We start from the raw sequence: 20,468 nt of genomic DNA, 5'->3' as shown, positions 1-20,468 counted from the left end.
TGGAAACCGACAAGCCCTTAAGTCTGGCAACTCTGAACTTTCTTTCTGAGGAATGCTAAGCTAAATCGCTAAACATTTTTCTTTCGAGAGTACTCCGTTAATGCGGAGTGAAAATATTTGCGTTTTTAATTACAAAGATTTACTCCAATGGTAGTCTTGAGTTTTGTGCAGTATGTTTCGTGTGTTTGGTTCCTAATCGAGTTATAGTTAGATAAGGATTAGCAACAAGACGTTCCGTTCCCACCAATAGTATATGTTGGCGTACGACTTACCAAATGCAAGGAATGTTCTACTCATTTCTTAGCGAGGGTTGTTCTTAATATTCTGAGACTACTCGCAAGATAAGATTAAATGTTTATTTATAAAGACTTTACAATTTCAGATAGAGAGAGAGAGAGAGAGACAGAGACAGAGAGAGAGAGAATGGAAAATGGGTGCTGTCAAAATGCAGGCTGAGCAAAGTTGTAGTTTGTAGATATCTAAACCAGTTAATCTGTTTAATTCGGTTTTATATATCATACTTATAGCTGTCATAGGAATAATTGGTCGAAAATCAACCTCAGTAGAGAGTAACATACCTGGGCACAGGGTATCCTACTGTCGAGCGTGCTCGGTTTCGGGTTTTTTGGTGTACGATACATAACTGTTGGCTGAGGGGCTTGGAAAATATTACCTGCTAACTTAATATATACATTTTATGGTCGGTGATATATCCCGTTTTAATAGGAAAAACTTTTTTTGTATTTTGAGATATATAAGCCAATCTGTTAGATAACGCATTTAATTTGGTCTTTTATATATATATATATATATTGTATAGCTCTCATTGAAAAAATCAGTCGTAAGCCGAACGACTTCTAAACATGGTAACCTGTTTTGATGTAATTGTGAATTGATTTTTAAATTTGGAGCAAGCATCTAATAACCTTCTTTCAAAGTATCAACATCAGAAGCATATGAAATTAATAGCCTATTTCCACGACCACTCACATTTGGCTCATCTGGTCACATTTGGATGTGCCTCATTTTTGGCTTTCCACGACCGAATGTGAAACTGTTAAGACACTTAAAGCAAAGCAGCTGTTCGGCTTCTGTGTACAAATTATAACAAGGGGGCTCCGCCCCCTGCTCGCTTCGCTCGCCTACCCCCGGCTCGCTTCGCTCGCGGTGAGGTGCGGCTACAGTCGAGCACGCTCGACAGTAGGATACCCTGAGCCCATTTACTCTTTTATAAAAGTTGATTGTTGCCCATTTTCAATGGCCTCAGGGTATCAAAAATTACACACGCGAAACTATTAACAACTTTCGGTTTTCTTAAATCACTGTACTTATCACTGCAGACTACGTTATTAATGCCTCACTGAACTAATACATCTCGATTATGATTACGACTTCGATTTACCAATTTATCATTTAATTAATTTTAAATAAGTTTAATATAATAAACTTTAATATAATAAACTTATTTAAAATTAATTAGAAATTGATAAATTGGTAAATTGCAAGTCGTAATCGTAATCGCTTGCAATCGATGTAGCGTGTGTCAAGAGTAGCCACAAACTACAACTTTGTTCAGCCTGCAATCTGGCAGCACCCATTTTCCTCTCTCCCTCTTACGCAACAAATTCGAGCCTGCCAAAGGCTGCTGCAGTGCGCGCGAAATTTGAAATAAAAGGCAATGTCTAATTTTATGAGATTCTTAAAGCGTAAAATGCTAAGATTTTTTTTACAACGATAATAAGCAGATACTTATTATATATATATGTGTAAGGAATCGAAAATATTAATAATTAAAATTATTATTTTGCAGCTTTCAGTGCTCGGCAAAGATGCAAGAGTAGTGCTGCAAAATGATCGCTATTTCTCTCATGCAATTTTATGCATAGCTATCAGCTTCTGCTGATTTTTGCCATGCAAAAATACTAATTTATATATTAACACAATTATATTTTAAATAAATTGTATATTTGTATATACATAAATTATACATTATCATTTTCATTACATGATATCGATAATATTTTTGTTTATCGCTTGATTCTTATTTGGTACCCAAAAGAAAATGGGTACTAATTCGTTCTGTCTTTGTGCGCGCCTTGCATACAAACGTGAACATGCTGTCTCGCTCGCTCGTTTAATTTGCCATGCAAATGTTATTATTGAATTAAATGTAAATTCCGAAATAACTTCTTTATTTATGGGTCAATCGCTTTGAAATTTTCAGGGTCGTTTAATACGCATACTTCTCAACTGATTGTTCAGTTAGGGAGTGCTTTGTCAAAACTTGCGCCTGTAAATCGTTTTTTTGCAATTTGTGGGCGAAGGGGGCGTGGCATCAAAAATTGGAAACAAGCTTGACCTGCGTATGGTATTCACAAACCTGCTTTCCAAATTTGAAGTCTCTAGCACTTATAGTATCTGAGATCGACGCGTTCAAACAGACAGACAGACAGACGGACACAAGGACAGACGGACAGACAGACGGACAGGGCTAGATCGACTCGGCTGTTGATCCTGATCAAGAATATATATACTTTATGGGGTCTGCCACCCCTCCTTCTGCCTGTTACATACATTCTGCCAAACACATTATACCCTTTTTTGCCCATTTTCAATGGGCTCAGGGTATAAAAAGCAGACAATAACAACATTTTATTATTTATTATGATATTATAATTGGCGCAAATTTAATGCCTACCGATTTTATTGATGAAAACAGCTGGTTAAGGTGATAATTGCTTTTTTTTAAGAGTTTATCGATAAACTGAAATTCACAGGGGCGAATGGGAAAAAATCGGCTCATTCATTATGGATGAGCCAACATCATCATCCGGATTTTGTACTGAATTGAAGTCCACATTCGGGCCGGATGATGAAAATGGCGTCGGATGAGCCAAATGTGCTGTCGTGGAAATAGGCTATAAGAAACTTCTAAAATCTTCCGAAAAAATCTCGTTTCGAGTTAAAAGTCTAGGGTAAACGTCTAGTGACGAAAGTTTTTTCATGCCCCAAAAATTTCTGATAGCCAAGTTTGTGAAGAGCGATATTCAATTTGATATATAAATTTAAAACAAAGTATATTAATTTAAAAAAACAAATATATGATATCCGGCACTGCGTAAAAGTTTTTTGTATGTTATAAGTGCATGGTGCAAAGTGTTTATAAATTAAATTGAATATCGCTTGTCACAAAATTGAATATCAGAAATTTTGGGACACGGAAAACTTCCGTCACTAGACTTTTACCTAGTAAAGAGGTTTTTTTGGATTCCTCACCAACCTCACAAATTAGCGTTTGCACGCCAACTATCAAATTTTCTGCCAAATATAGCCCTTTCTCGCAAAATCTGGCGTTTTCCGGCCAAGACTAGCTTCATTCCTTGGCAAATCTGGCAATTTTCCCGCCAAATCTCGCGGTGCAACTGTCGATTATGCTCGACTGTCGGAGACCCCATACTTACTATGGAAAAAGCAATGACTGCTAAAAATGCAAAAATGTTCAGCTCACTCGACGCCCTTGCAGAGCGCTTTTTCACATTTTCGACTACTTGCTCCAATTTGAACTGGTAAGGATGTATAAGATCAGCTTAAAAGCATATTCTGCCAGTTTGGTAACGATTTTCACCAGATTGGTCCTATGACCGAACCGATATAAGCCAACTTCGGTCGGGATATAGAAATCGAAGTAAAATGCATACTGTATTAGTTTGGTTATGATATCTCATAAAACAAAAAAGTTGTTCATAAAAGCACTTGATTTTTGTCCGATCGGTCCTATCACAGCAATATGATATAGTAGTCCGATTTGAACAAACTTTGGTCAGGATATAATAAACCAAGTTAAATGCGTACTGTATTAGTTTGGCTGAGTTATCCCATAAAACAAAAAAGTTTTTCACAATAAAACTTGATTTTCGCCCGATCGGTCCTATGACAGCTATATGATATAGTGGTCCGACATAAACCTACTTGGGTCAGGATGTATAAAACTAACTTAAATGCATATTCTATCAATTTGGTTAAAATATTTTATTCAACAAAAAAGTTTTTCAAACAATAACCTTATATTGTCCCGATCGGTCCTATGACAGCTATTTGACATAGTTTTCCGATTTGAACTAACTTTGGTCAGGATATATTAAACCAAGTTAAATGCACATCGTATCAGTTTGGTTGAGATATCTCATAAAACCAAAAAGTTTTTTGTTCTTAAACGTAATTTTTGACCGATAGGAAAATGTATATATTCAGTTAACAGGTAATATCTTCCAAACCCCTCAGCCAAAAGTTATGTTTCTCATACCAAAAAACGCAAAATTTTACGTACTACATACTCAAATTTAATATTAATTAATCGTTAGAGCCGTTTTGACAGAAATCGCCTAAATGTTAACTATAAAACCTTATTTCACCTGTTAAATGTTACCTGAGTATTTTAGAAAAAGAGTTTAAAGGTACGCCTTAAAGCACAAGCACACCTTGCCAATGATATACAGAACATATCTGTAGCATCTATGGTTTGAAAACTGTTGAGGTTTCAATTTTAGCGTGATTTAACATTTTTCCGCTAAGCTAGCGGTTTTTTCAAAAAGTCGTAAAACAAACATTTCTAGATTTTCGAAAAGATATAAGTCTCCATCATTACATCAAAGGTATTTTAGCGCTTTGATGCAAACAGACAAACAAACTGACTTTTCATTTCATTTTAAGAAGTCCACTAAAATTTTCAAATTTATTTATCTCTTGAACCAGGTATCGAATTTGGGTGATCGAGGTATCAATCGACGCGTATTTTTAATTTAAATTTTTAGAAAATAAAATATTTTACTAAAAGGCCCCAACATCCCCATTATCTACAATCATTGAAATTGTTCCTCTCCCACTTACACCTTCGTATCTTTTGACCCAGCTGAGTTAGAAAAAGTTTTAGTGTCCTTTATGTAAGTTAGGACTGAACCTTTTTGATCGGTATATAACTCGATCTGATCGGACAGTCATAACAAATTTTCAAAATTAGCTGTTTATATTGCTAGTCGCATTTCGCACCCTTCGTTCTGCTTTCGTCACTAGCGCGAACTGCCGTCCGCAGTGATATTTTCTAGTCGATGCAAAAGTTCACAAAAGGAATGCAAATCGAAATGCCAATGCAAAACAATATCACAGAAAACGACAAAAACAATGCTTGGTTACAAACCGACGCAAAAATGCAGAATGTAATCACAAAGCAACACAAAGATAGAGTGAGAGAGCTAGCTAACGGAGAAAGAGGCTTAACGCACGAACAAAAACAAAGCGCTTGCGCTTGCAATGCTTAAGACGTTGTTAAGTGCGAGCACAACTAAGCACACTGAGAGCGAGAGAGCATGTTAACAGAATGTTAAATACCCAAAGAAGAGAAAGGAAAAAATAAACAAAAACAAATATATATGCACAAAGTGATACACACATAAAATTGGATATTTTTAGTTAAATAAAACACTTCTAAAGTATCAAAAATGTAAAGATAAATCACCCATCAAATGGGTAATACAATAACACACATATATATGATTAATTGGTCCTAATAATTTCACAGAGCACAGTAAAAACACGACTGGACACAGAGAGAGTTAGTGTAGTAGTAATTCCACATAATCGATTTTTTAACCTTTTGTGGACTATCCAGCAAACTATATCTTATTTTCAAGACAAATCAGACAAGGGCGCTGGATGAAAATTTGGGGGGGAGGCAGAAAATTTTTTAGTATGTATTTTAATACCCTGTGCGGGAAGAAAGCGTGCCAGACCCCCAGAGTATATATGTATATTCTTCATCTGCACCAACAGCCGAGTCGATATACATACTTATGTCCGTTTGTTCGTATGAACTTAAAGATCTTACAGATGGTAAGAGTTAGGCGTACATTTGGAATGTAGCCTCCCTATGATTTCAGACAGATCCAGTAAATATTATAATTTTTCCAAGCCCACTTTGGGGGGCGTAGTTCGCAAAAAACCGAGACTATAAATAAAAGTTGTTGGTGATATGTGAATACTGGAAAGTGTCTGCCTATGTCTTATACATCCTAAACAAATTTTATTCAAATCGGACCATTATATCGTATAGCTGTCATACGTAAAAAAAACTTCTTTGTTGGGCTCAACTACATCACCGCGATCGAATCGAGCAGGGGGCGGAGATCCCTACTGGATCAAAAAAACTTCCCATACTTGCATTCTTTAATAGTATTATTTAACTGGGAAGATTTAATTTTGTTTTCCAATTGAAGGCATGTTTTTAAATCACTTAAAATAAAATTCACAAAACATCACGCAAACTGAAGTGGTTTTATTATGGCTTATAGCAAGATGCATTTTGCCGTCCTAGAAATATTATTGAATTTTAAATGAAGCTTTAGTATAATAATTCCAAACAAACCTCTCAATTCGCGTTGGGCAGGTTTGCAAATATGCCCAGCCGATTCTCCATTATAGATTTTAATGTCTAATATCTTATCGGAAACTTATTATTTTTAAAATTTATATAGGTTATGAAAGTGTAATGCTCTTTAAGATCGGCTGAGTGATTTTTTAGTAATGTTGAATATCGCACGCCCTCCTATAGAGATAAGCTTTAAAAAAGTAATAGATTTTAAAAATTAAAAAAAGTTTGATTACAGAAAAATTTGTTAAATGGTGGTGACAACTTGGGCTCCAGGAACATTTGGGTCTAGGCAAGCATAAGCAAACTCTTTCATATTTGACATCCATTATGTTTAAGAATTCGTTCCTTAATATTTTTTTTTAAACTGATTGTATTATTGCAATGATTTTGATAATTTTGAGCTGTTTTAGAATCTTCTAAAGTACATTATTTTAATTTTTCCCTATTGAAATACAATATATACAATTTTTTTTTTATAATTTCTTTATTTTACCCATACCTGCTTACGCCCTTGAAATCAGACTTTATCAACATAACAAAAATTACATTAAAGAAATGAGAGAGATACAGAACCCACAAAAAAACCTCTACACGAGGTAAAGTCTAGTGACGAAAGCAATTTTTAGCCCCAAAATTTCTGATATCCAATTTTGTGACGAACAAAATTCAGTTTAACATAAAAATTTTAAATAAAAATATAAATTAATAAAAAAAAAAAACGAAAATTAGCATTGTGCACTGTGAGCAAAAAGGATGAGCTTCTTTGGGGGATATCAGAAAACGTAAAACACATAAAACAAATAAGTTTTTATTACTAAGACTTAATATTGGACCGATCGGTCCTATGAAAGCTATATGATATAGTGGTCCGATTTAAACCAACATTGGTCAGAATATATAAAACCATGTAACATGCATATTGTATTAGTTTGGTTAAGATTTCCCATAAAACAAAAAAGTTTTTCACAATAGAACTTGATTTTCGCCCGATTGGTCCCATGACAGCTATATGATCCGGTCTGATTTGAACCAACTTTGATCAGGATATATAAAACCAAGTTAAATGCATTTTGTATCAGTTTGTTTGAGATATCTTATAAAACTAAAAAGTTTTTTGTACTAAAACGTGATTTTCGATCAATAGAAAAATGTATATATTTAGTATATATAACAGGTAATACCTTCAGCCAAAATTTATGTTTTATATACGCAAAATTTTTATACGTTCTACATTATATTTAAATTTAATAAAAATCGTAAGAGCCGTTTTGTCAGAAATCGTTAAAATGTAAGTTAAAAAACCTTTTCACCTGTAAAACGTTACCTGAGTACTCAAGATAAAAAGGTACTCGTAAAAGCCCTCAAGCACACCTTTCCAATGTATATATAGCCAAGTCGACATATATGTTCGTCTGTCTGTCTGTCTCAGAGACTATAGGAGCTAGAGACCCCAAACTTGGTATGTGGGTTCCTCTATATTGCAAGCAGATCAAGTTTATTTCAAAATTTGGCCACGACCCTTAACCGCGTGCAAATCGACATAGAAAATTTCATATCGAAATTATAAGAGCAATTTGAAAGCCAAAAATTCCAGATTTTGCACAGACGACGATATAATTGTCATGGATTTTTGCTGAAAATTGCATTCCGATCGCACAGTAAATAGCAAAGATATTCAAATAATAAGTTTTGCTGTTTAATTCGTTGATGGCGCGTTGGCAGTAATTAAAACTTAAGTAAATAACTTGATAAAATAAAAAATTGTATTAAAATATTATATCACAAATTGGCGTCCAATCGTTCGTGGGCTTACGTGGCGCAGAGTTCTGAGTCGCGGAGTCGGACGGTGTTTGTGGGTTCGAGTCCTGCCGTGGGCGAAAGATTTTTAATTTATTTATGTTCGAATTCAAATTAATTTTATTTTAAAACAAACTCAGTGCTTATTTACTTTTACTTTTTAATTGAGCACTAAAACAAGCAATATGGCCATTTGGGAGGTTGAACGCATAAGTGCGAGAGTGGCTCAACACGTTGAGCCTCTGTCAGTTAAAATTTTTTGCAACTTTGTTGCGGGTTCGATTCCCGGCGGCAACAACTTTTTTTTCCAGCTGATATTAAGCTGTTTGTTTAATTTTAACAATTTATTGAAATTATTATTTATGAATGTTATATTGACATTAAATATTGAATACATGTTTAATCATTTCATTATATCATATAGCGCCCATAGGAACAATCGGTCAAAAATCAAGTTTAAGTATGAACAACTTTTTTGTTTTATAAGCTATCTAAAGCAAACTGATACAATAAGCATACGACTTGGTTTTATATATCCTGTCAAAAGTTGGTTCAAATCGGACCACTAAATCATATAGCTGTCATAGGACCGATCGAGTGAAAATCAAGTCTTAGTATGAACAAATTTTTTGTTTTTTGAGATATCGAAACCAAACTGATAGAATATACATATAACTTGGTTTTATATATCGTGTTTAAAGTTGGTTCAAATCGAACCACTATATCATATAGCTGTCATAGAACCGATCGGGCAAAAATCAAGTCTTAGTATGAAAAACTTTTTAGTTTTATGAGATATCGTAAATAAACTTATAGAATATTCATTTAAGTTAGTCTTATACATCCTTACCGAAGTTGGTTCAAGTCGGTCCACTATATCATAAAGCTGTCATTGGACCGATCGGGTGAAAATTAAGTCTTAGTATGAAAAACTTTTTTGTTTAACCAAACTGATAGAATATAAATAAAACTTGGTTTTATATAACCTGTCCAAAGTTGGATCAAATCTGAGCACTATATCAAGTAGCTGTCATAGGGCCGATCGGGCGAAAATCAAGTCTTAGTATGAAAATCTTTTTTGTTTAATGAGATATCGTAACCAAACTGATTAAATATGCATGGCAATTGGTTTTATATATCCTGTCAAAAGTTGGTTCAAATCGGACCACTATATCATATAGCTGTCATTGGATCCATCGGGCGAAAATCAAGTCTTAGAAAAAAAGTCTCTTATGTTTTATGAGACATTGTTACTAATATGATAGAATATGCATTTAAGTTAACTAAATATTTTTTAATTTGTTCCATTATTAGTTTTTGCCATAGTAAGTATGGGGTCTCCGACAGTCGAGTATGCTCGACTGTAGCACCGGCCGACTAGTTAAGATAGTACGTTTTTTTGGTAATAACCGGTATATTATCTATTATCCTACTTAATCGCAACAAGATCGGACAAGTAGAACAGCAGTAATAACGTGCCAAAGTTCTTAAGGCAACATTAGCTCCTTACAGTATGCAATAGTTTTAATATTGTTTTACCTTATTAGAATGCTTCAAATTATCAACTGGTTCTGACAAGGAAAAGATGACATTCGGCTTGAATCGCTAGTCGAGACAACCCAAATGGTTGATGATAGGGACTGGAATCTCTTGAATCAGCTGTACCATGCCATGCTCCCTGCATTTATGCAAGTGTCGTTGTTGTTGTTTGAGATGTCATATCGACAAAAAACCAACAAATGACACAATTTTACTTTTTGCCCAATTTATCTCATACAATATTTTGTAAACCAGAAAGGTTTGAAATGATTTCAAACTATTCAGATTTTTTTTACCTGTAGAAGTTGCTACTTGATTTAAACCTGAATTAGTTGCTAATTTAAAGCATTAGTAACCAAAAACCGTTGTTAACCTGAGGAAGTTGAAACAACATTTAATTGCATAATTTTTTCGTCATTGGTTTCAAGACAATGCCAGTAGATCCTTGTCCTTGCTATTCTCAAGGTAGGATACCCTTCGTCGGGATCTCGACTATAACCTTTCGCACTTGTTTTTTTATTAATTTATATTTTTATTTACAATTTTTATATTAAACTTGATTTTGTTCGTCACAAAATTTGATATCACTTGATTTAACCTCGAGTGGAGGTTTTTTTTGTGGGATACAATTATGCGCTGCTAATTGGCATTGGGTTCAACAAATTGAAATTCGATAGTGACCAGCATAAAATACACAGGGGTGGTCAAAAGTATTAACACAAAACTAAAGTTAAAGCAACTCGCTATTTAAAGTTACTGCATTTACGTTTGGCATCAATGGAAAGGTCTTCAAAATACCGTTTGAATGATGCAAAACTTTCCTTCACCCATTAAGAACCCATTGAAAATTTTTAATTTATGTAAATACCTACTTTTCTGAATTTTTTCTAGGGCTTAAACAAAAAATGTTTTGATGCAAAAAGTTTCTTCAAACAATTCTAATAGTGACTACATTAGTGCAGTGACATTATAACCAGAATAAAAATGCTGTTTAATAAAGTGTCAACCTATGTGCGTTTGTGTGTTGCACTTGTACATATTCTCTGAGTTGACTTTCGCGCGCTTTTCTGTTGCGACCATTTAAGAGCTGGCCTACATACATACATACATTTGCGTTATACATAAGCGTCTGTAAATGGTGTGTGTTGCGCTTTGGCATAAACTTTGTGATTTTTATCTCGCGCGCTTTCTGTTGCTGCCATTGTAGCTGGTTTACATACACGAATTTGATACATAAGTGGCTGTCGGTTGTCGGGTTGTTGCTGCCCTTGCTTCCCTTTGCCTCGTTGTTTGACTTAAAACGTGGTCAAAAGTAAACATGCCAAATTCGGATGCAGATGATGTGCAGGCATCAAACAGGGTGATATTCCTCAAACGCAAGGTGGCTTCACTTTGTGAGCGTGGCAAAGGCATTGCAAATGATTTGTCCGTTCAGAAACTCAATGAGCTGTGCCCTGTCAAGCTCGACGTGCACCTGTTAATCATTGCGCATCTTAAATCGTCGTTTAATGGCATGCAAAATTCTCTAGAAGAATTGGATTTTGAAGCGATTGGGAGGAAGTTGCGTGTTGATTTTATTGAAATGATGGCTATCCTTGAAGCTCGTGTTTTGTCGTTGGATTTTATCGGTGCCATTTATAGTGTGGCTCTAGTTATTCTTCAGAGGCGATTCAGTAAAAAGCGAATTGTTTTCCAGGCACACGCAAAGGCGATTCTCGAGCTTAAGAGTGTTGAGCCGGATTCGGTGGTAAAACTTCATCAATTCTCGGACAAGTTCGTTTCTCAAATGCATTTGTTGAAGACTTTGGGCAGCTCGGTTCAGATCTCAGGATGTTTCATTGTGCAAGCGCTATTACAGAAATTAGACATAAAGACTCAGAAGAAATGGGATGACTCCTGTTCCTCTGACAAGGTGCCAACAACTGACGAGTTCTTTGAATTTATGGCAAGGCGTTGCGAAAAACTGGAAAGCGTTCATGCCACGTCGTCAATTTTTCAGATAGCCAAATCCAACTAAAATACTAACCCAAGAAAGGCATTTGTAGCCGAAACTAACCAAAATGGCTGTAGTTTTTGTGATGAGCATGGTCACGGAATCTACTCCTGTAGTAGATTTGCAAGTCTTCGCCTCTTCGTCACAAGGAAGTTAAAAGGCTTGGGCTTTGTTTCAACTGCCTGAAAAAGGGTCATGCAATAGTAGCCATTGTCGCATATGTGAAGGAAGGCATCACACCCTATTGCATTTTGCGGCGTCATCAGATGCTCAAGCGTTGGTCCCATTGCACGATTCGTTGGTGTTGAGTGTTCGCGATTCGTCTCCCTCTCACTCAGCTACCTCTCCTGCAACCATGGTCTGGAGTAATGCTCCTGGCCACCGCAGTGGTCGTGGTGAGAAATCACTCCGGCTCTTTAGTTCCGTGCAGAGTTTTGTTAGACTCTGGCTCGCAGTTGCACATGGACATATCCCTTTTTGTACATAGGCTGCAACTAAAGAAAACCAGATCCTCAGCTATTGTCACGGGTTTTGGAGACACGAGTGTTTCTACTAAAGAATCGTCTGTACATGTATATGAAATCACAAACGTCAGATTTCTCAGCTACGTTTAACGCTTTGGTGGCTCCAGCGATCACCGATAGTCAGCCTAGCTTCGTCATCGGTACATTGGATTGGAAGATTAACTCAAACATAAGATCAGCTTAACCTGCGTTTAACAAGCCACAGCGAGCTGATTTATTAATTGGAGCACTCGCTGTGTACGAGTGACCTCGCCTAATCGCTACTATCAATGCATTCTGTGCAGAGATTTGACTGAGAAGGAGATTGAGATTTTCAAGTTGGATACCGTGACGTATGGGACCAAATCAACGTATTTTCAGGCTGTGCGTGCAATGCACCAAATGGCTGTTGATGAGCATGATGCATTTCCAATTGATTCATCTGCCATCCAAGAGGAGTTTTATGTGGACGACTTAATATCTGGAGACAACACAGTGGCTGAAGCCAAGGAGAAAATGGATCAGACCACCGGTATATTATCTCGTGGCAACTTCAAGCTTCGCAAGTGGTGCTCTAGTCACGAAGGGGTCCTTGATGGAATAGCTGACGAAGACAGAGATAAACTCTTGGAATTCGATGATGGAAGCGATGTCACCAAAGCTCTTGGCCTTGTATGGGATCCGGCGACTGATGACTTACTATTTTCGTTTTCAGTCGTAGCATCCAAGATTCAAACTTCTAGACGTTTAGTATTTTGGATTGTTGCTCGATTTTCTAACCCGCTCGGACATTAAAGACCAGTGATAACCAAAGCAAAAATTGTTCTTCAACAGCTGCCCATAGCACGTGACACAGTCTGGAAGGAATTATGCAGCAGCTTCCAGAATATTTATCTGCTTTCCCAGAGTGGTGCTCATCCCAGATGCTGAAGTGGAAATTCATGGATTTTGCGATGCCAGTTTGGAAGCCTATGGTGCCTGCGTCTACGTAATGAAGTGTTCATCTTAAATCGAGTGGCTGCCATACAAGAGCTGACCGCCGGCATGGAGTGGCATCATGTTGCAGCTGACATCCTTTCTAGAGGCACATTTCCCGAAGTTTTGACGCAATCTGATCTCTGGTTCCATGGCCCACCATATCTAGGAGATAGTCGTCCAAACTGGCCTGAAACCATTTTGGCAAAAAAAACCAACAATCGAACTAAGGAAAAGTGTGCTCATCGTGCAATCTCTACATGCGGATGTAACTCTTAAGTGCAAACACACAAAACCACTGCACCACTAACCACGACACTCGCATTCTTCTGCGCGTCACTCAGATATTCAATCTGTAGGACGATGTGAGGGAGATTCGTTCTCACGGGAATGTGAAAAATCAAGCGCCACTGCTGCTATGGCGCCCTTTGTCGATGAATTATGATGCTCAGCATCCATTTTTTTTTTGCCCAGGGTGTCATGCAATCACCTTAGCTTTTCACACCGGATCCCGTGCACTTCTAGCCAAGATTCTACTTCAATTGGCCAATTGGAGGATTAAGAACCATCTCTAAGGCTTATTTTATGACCGGTACTTGCATCTACTGTAAGTCCGATGTTTTTTCCACCGATCTTAACAGTTGATATAGTTTTGGTAAAAAAACAGATAAGGCTAAGTAAGAAAAATAATATTTATTTTTTAAATAACCATCCTTTGGGTTTAAATAACATTAATGTCGGATTTTTGAGTTTTTGACCAAAACAGATTGTCGATGCGCCACCTCAGGCCTCAGACCTTCAAAAAAATTGATTCGTTTTACAGATATTGCTTATATATCGTATCATCCATTTTCGAAAATAAAAAAAGGGTCATTTTCACTCTTCGCTAATATACAAACATACACGCACTTACACATAATAAAATATAAGTATTGTAATTTTTTTACAGACTAGAGAAAAATATCAATCTATAAATTTTAATAATTTTAATTAATTATATTTTTTCATTTTAGTTTTAATTTTAATTTTTAACAGACATTTTCCATCATTTTATTTTAATTTTAATCAAGTGTTCAAAGTTTACATTATATAAATAAAAAAAATATTTAAAATTAAGCAAATAATTTATTGCAATTTATTGCGTTGATATACAAATGCATTTACATAAATATAAATACTTATGTATTTATAAGAATATTTAACAAGATTTACTTAAATAATAAAAAGTGACAATATTTTTTTTGTTTTCTTTTTAAGTTGTCTCCAAGCGAGCTCTCATTAAACTATTTGTATTCATATTCAAGTGTTCCTTTTAAGAATTATATATTTAACAATAACTATAATTGTAAGTATTAGACTTAGGTAGGATGCGATTAAAAAGGGATTAAAAACATCGCTTCAATAATTATAAACTAAAAGAAAAAGACTTATAAACTAAAAAAATGTGGAAACAGAGAGGAAATGGGTTGGATCAGCTTGTAATCCACCAGCAAATCTTTTAAACAGAGTTACATTTTTCTTTATCTTTATAAGACATAGACATATCGAATCTTTTGTTCTGGCTAGTGAGTATGGTTGTTTCCATTTGCTTTTTATTTGCTCTCCTATAAATTTGAAACAAAATTGGACATCCATTGTTGCACTGAATGTATCCCTTCTTATCTAGGTACAGAAATATGGTTGGGGGCGTGTAACCAGAGCATAGGCAGTTTTCAAAATAAAGGTCGCTTTCACAGAAAGGTGTATTTATTAACGGGTTATCTGGAGTATTAAGGCACCTTAGTATATGAAGCCTCGCCAAGTTAATTATTTGATTATCAATGCGTACGATCTTTGCAGCGTTATATAATTCTAGATTTGAATAAGTAGTACTTCAAATAAATACTTGTAGGAGATCTGAACATGTGTAGACAAGCTCGTAAAATTTTTCTTTCGCACATCCTTCACCGTTCCATATAAGAAGGAGAAATATTGAACCAAATTCCACTTCCGTATGAGAGAATCGGTCTTATAAGAGATTGGTACATAATAATTTTAACTCTACTTTGTATGTGTTTATTGGTAAACATTTTTCTATATACATAAAAAGACTTATATGCTTTGGCAATTTGTTGAGTGATGTGTGTATCAAAGTACAAGAATCTATCTTAGTGTACACCTAAATACTTAACGGTGTCTAGTAATGGTATACTGTTATTTGTAGATCGCGATATTATCTGGAATTGTCTCCAATTTTTTCAAAGATTACTATTGCAGCTGACAACCGGAGGACGAAAAAGTATACTCTCGCATTTGCTTACATTGATCTTGAGATGCCAGTCTGTAGAATACTTTTCAATCGAGTCAAATATTAGTTGAAGATTGTGGTTTATTTCTCCAATTGAATGGTATATAACACTATCATCTGCAAAGGCAATGATGTTGTCGTTTTGAGAAAGCAGATCGTTAATATATAGTGTGAAAAGAAAAGACGCGTTAACTGTGCCCTGTTGGAGACCATTCTCGACTGGGAATTCTCTACTTGTGGTGGAGTTAAAATTTACGAAAAATTGTTTGGAACATATCATGTTGTAAATTCGCAGAAGTAAGTTAAAGGGAAACTGATATTAAATTAATTTTACAATCAAGCCTTGGATCCACATTTGGTCAAATGCCTTCTCCAGATCAATAAATTAGGCACCCGTAACGAATTTTTTTTGCCAATTCCAGTATATCTCTGAGATCAATAGATTAATTGCATGCACCGTGGATTGGCCATACTTAAAGCCGAATTGCTTGGGGTTGTTGAGATTCTGGGAATCTATTGTTTTGATTATGTTTTTATTTATGACCACTTCAAAAATTTTGCTTATGTTTGGTAGCATACTAATTGGACGAAGGTTGTTAAGGCTGTTTCTTATTTTGTCTTTTTTGGGTATGACCACTAATTTAGCTATTTTCCATTGAGAAGGAAAATATGAATTATTTAACATATTATTAAATAGCGTGCAATATTGTGAAATAGAGCTTATCGGTAAGTGTTTTAGGACTATATTCGGAATTCGATCTACTCCCGAAGAAACCTTACTACTCAACTTATAGAGTATGTCCTTTAGCTCATCAATGGTTATAAAATAGTTTTCGGTTTGGTTGCTAGTCAAACCATTTGCAGGTTTAGAAGAGTTAAATATAATTTTATTGAAATTAAAGCTTTCTGATCTAGTTTTTAGTTCTAAAAACTGATTGAAGCAAAGTTCAACCTCCCTCTGTGTCGGGTTATCAGGTAAATTCTGCCTTCCAGAATGAACTGATTGGAAATGAGCGCCCAATATTTCAGTGATTGAGTTTTCTTCTCTCATGACAAAACTGTTTGTAAGGAGATCTTTTTCGAGGTGGTTTGGATTCACCCCTGCTTTTCTGATTTTGTCTACATCGGTGAATGGAACTTTGATGTGATTCAGAGAGCTCCGATCTTTTGCTAAAAAGCGTTTTCTCACTATTGCAAATTTAGAAGGATTATTGGGTCGAAGTTTGAGAAGTTCGTCTTTGAGACGTTCGTTTAACTGGTTTTTAATATTGATTTTAATCATTGATTTTAATAATTTTAATTTCGTTTTTGCTAAATTTAAAACACTCAGTGGAAGGATCTTTTCTTTTGATAAGTGAAAGGACTCTGCTTTTTTCGGATAGAAGAGTTTGAATATTCGGACATTTGGTTAAAGTACTGTTTATTGGTTCAGTAGTTGATTTGGGAACAGTTTATTGCTTTGTCTCTAATATCATTCAGTTCCAAAAGATGTTGGTCTATTTCGCTGTTATTTAAATTTCTATCGTTTGGGATCGGACTCGCATTTTGAAAGGATTTGTCGCAGAAGTTTTGAAATTTTTTCCAGTTGGTTTTTGACTAGATTAACGAGTTAAGCGGGCAGGAATTATGGCCAAAAATACCCAAAAAGTGAGAGTTATTTTGCAATGAAACGGATAACTGGATTGCTGCTAGTTTAGACATTTTAAGCAGTTTACTGAATTAGTATGCACGTCCAACCGGAAGTCAATTAAGCAGATGTCTAAGAAGGAGTTACCATTTTCGTAGGACGGATCAATTGAGGCTATAAGCTTGCATCTAAATCTTAAATCGTTATCGGCTAACCATCTATTTAGGGAATTGCCTTTGGGACTACTTGAAGCATTACCCCATAAAGGGTGTTTGCTATTGAGGTCACCAGCTAAGATGTAAAAATTATTTGGATTTTGTAGATTGAGCTCTTCAAAGACATTGTTTAAGCCCTCGTAAAAAGTATCGTTATTGTTACCAGACGGATAATAAGCAGATATGACGAACAAGCAATAGTTGGAGTGCAATTGTAGCCTTACGATGCAGGTTTTCAGATGTAACGAGGAATCGATTTTGAGATTTGAATGCCTCAGGTATTTTATATTACTTTTTAACAAAATGCCGACCACACCTCCTCTGGCTTCACCTTTCTATCTTTTCTTACAAAGTTATATCCCTTAAACTTAAGGGCGTGCTTGGAGTTTAATTTTGTTTCATTTAGAATGAGTATGTTAGGATCGTGATACCTTAAAAAATGTTCTAGTTCTACTCTTCTACTTAAATTAATGAGTGAGCTTACATTCAGAGAGATTATATTCAGTGAGTTGCGAGATGAAGTAGGTTGAAAATAAGGTAACTTTAATCTGATGAAATAAGTTGAAAGAAATCCTCAACTCGTGATGTTTGTAGATTAAGCAGGTTTTGTAAATTCGCTATTTGCTTACATAATGATAACATTGTGTTTTTAATTTCTTTGAAAAATAAATTGTTTGGAGTTGAAGAGTTCTCAGCATTAAAATCTTTGAATGCATTCGCGTAACATATTTTAGTATTTACTAATGATTGCTTAAACGTATTTTTGTTCGATATGTCTTCTTTTTTCTTGTTCTCGGAATCGCTCACAACCTTTACTTAAAGCGGGGTGGCCAGTTTTTTTTGCATAGAACGCAGAATAATTTTTCCTTTCCGATTGCCTCCGTCCTCGATAGTGGGCAGTTTTTGCTGATGTGATCTTCCCCGCACTTAACACATTTGGGGGTCAAGTTGCAATTGGCGGCACTGTGAAAAAAGCTTTGGCAATTACGGCACTGAGTAATTTATGGTTTGCAAATAGGCTCCCATTTGATGCAGTGGTACAAAACAACTTTTATAGATTTTAGTTGATTTATATTGCTGCCCACACTAATTTGTACCAAGAAAATTGGCAGTTTGATGTTTTTCTCTCTCGAGAAAACTTGTAGAAAACTGTTCGACTTTCAGAAATTGCAGTTTTTCTAGGTGGTTTGATTTCAAATCCGCGAGAATATCTGTTGGGTCTGAATTACCGCTTACGCCCTTTAAGAGAAATGTTTTGGTTTTCAAGCTCTTCGGTGTGTAAGAGTAAAATTTAGCGTTGTTTTTTTGCAGATACCCACGCACTTTCTTGTAATCTTCCAAAGTAGTTAGAAAGATTCCATCTTGCCTTGTGTAAATTCTTTTATTTTAAAATCGTTGATCTTCATTCCATCTTTGATAAGCTTAATAACTTCTTTTGACTCCGCATTGAATAAGTTAATGTTTTTGTTGTTATTTCGTTTTGTGTTTTTTGTTTCCAGATTACTCTCAGCTTCGGGTAGAGCTTTAGCGAGAGAGCTTTTTGCAGCTGCACTTGTTGATGCACTTGGCGTGCTTATGCTATCGGTTGTTGCTTCGTCTGCCGCTTTGTTATTTGGGAAACTTTTTTGCGTTAGGTGGTTTTCGAAGCTTGATAAAGCTTCCTCATTACACTCGTTCGTCTCGTCATCGAGTATAGAGAAATAGTTATCTTTGCCGACCTTAGGCAAGACGTGATCGTTACCGCTCATATTTTTTCTTTTGCGAATGCTTTCGTTGCTTCCAACATTCGAGTTGTTATTTAATTTGCTTTCCAAAGCATTATTAAAGACGGCGTTGAGCCGCTCGTTAAACAACAAATCTTCATTAATGATTGATTGAAAACACGTCTTATCGCATCGACAGCTTAAACGAAACTCATAAATACTTATGTATGTATGTACATGCGCACATTCGCTTAGACAAAAAGAAGCAGAAAAATACAAATACAACACTATCACTTTCGATCATACTCGAACAATCACAAACGCTCAAAAATCTTTTCGATCATTGCTACTCGATCGTGACTCGGTCGAAACGAACGCTCACAAACGATCACGATCCAAGACGATCGTTCCTACTCGAACGTGATTGGATCGAAAAACGATCACAATTGATCCACACTGGGCCGCAAGCCGAAAAGCGTGGCAAAAATCACTTTTTTTACATAAGCTTTCGTAATACATTCAATAGAGAAATCTTTGAAGATTACAAACCCAAAAGGTTTTTGATATCAGGGTAAAATTGTGGGCGTGACAACCTCTCAAAGTTGACGTATTATTCAGTACACGCTCAAATGTGCAAATTTGACAAAAAATACGAGCTTAATTGTAGACAAGTTATGCGAACAATCTTTATGTTTTTGAATTCTAATGAAAAGTATATTAATTTCTAATAAAATGCCGGAGAATTTAGTCTCTTCACTTGTTTACTGTTTATCCCAGCAATGTTTAAAAAAGCACTACAATTAGGATTTTTTAACTTTGATGGAAGATAACAAAAATTGGACACTTTTGGACACCATCCCACTACTTCAAGACGCTTTGGTAATCAATTCTCTAACTATATATTCCAGTTTTATTTGCGCCGATTTGTGTCTTTTTTTTAAGTGCAAAAACAGATGCAACTTAGCAATAAAACGGTGAAGAAGAGGGAGAGCGCAGTGCAATTTCATACGTTTCGCTATGCCAAAAATTTTTTTTTTTTGTAATTAGCGTAATAAAACTTTTTTAAATATTAAACAATGTCGACTCAAGGATGATTAAGATTAAAATGTATATTTCAGACTAAACAAAATGGAATTTTTTAGCTCAGTACCCAATAAAATGGTTTGGTAGTTGCTTAAGTTATTGTGCTGGTTTGACCACTAATGTTTGTTGTTGCTGTCTCGTCAGCCATATTGTTTTTATTGTTTGGCTGCCATGTTGTTGTTTTGACCAGGTTGCCTATGTACTCGTAATGTTGTTGTGTTGGGACTTTGACTTGCACGGTGTTAACTCTTCCCCCTTTAAATGCGAGCGTCCTCGGTCGCCACATAAACCCCTACTGGAGTTCTATTGTCTGGTGCGTTAT

This window comes from Drosophila innubila (assembly GCF_004354385.1).
Source record: "Drosophila innubila isolate TH190305 chromosome 3R unlocalized genomic scaffold, UK_Dinn_1.0 2_E_3R, whole genome shotgun sequence".
In the NCBI taxonomy this organism is placed as follows: Eukaryota; Metazoa; Arthropoda; class Insecta; order Diptera; family Drosophilidae; genus Drosophila; species Drosophila innubila.
Note: the sequence above shows the minus strand (reverse complement) of the source record.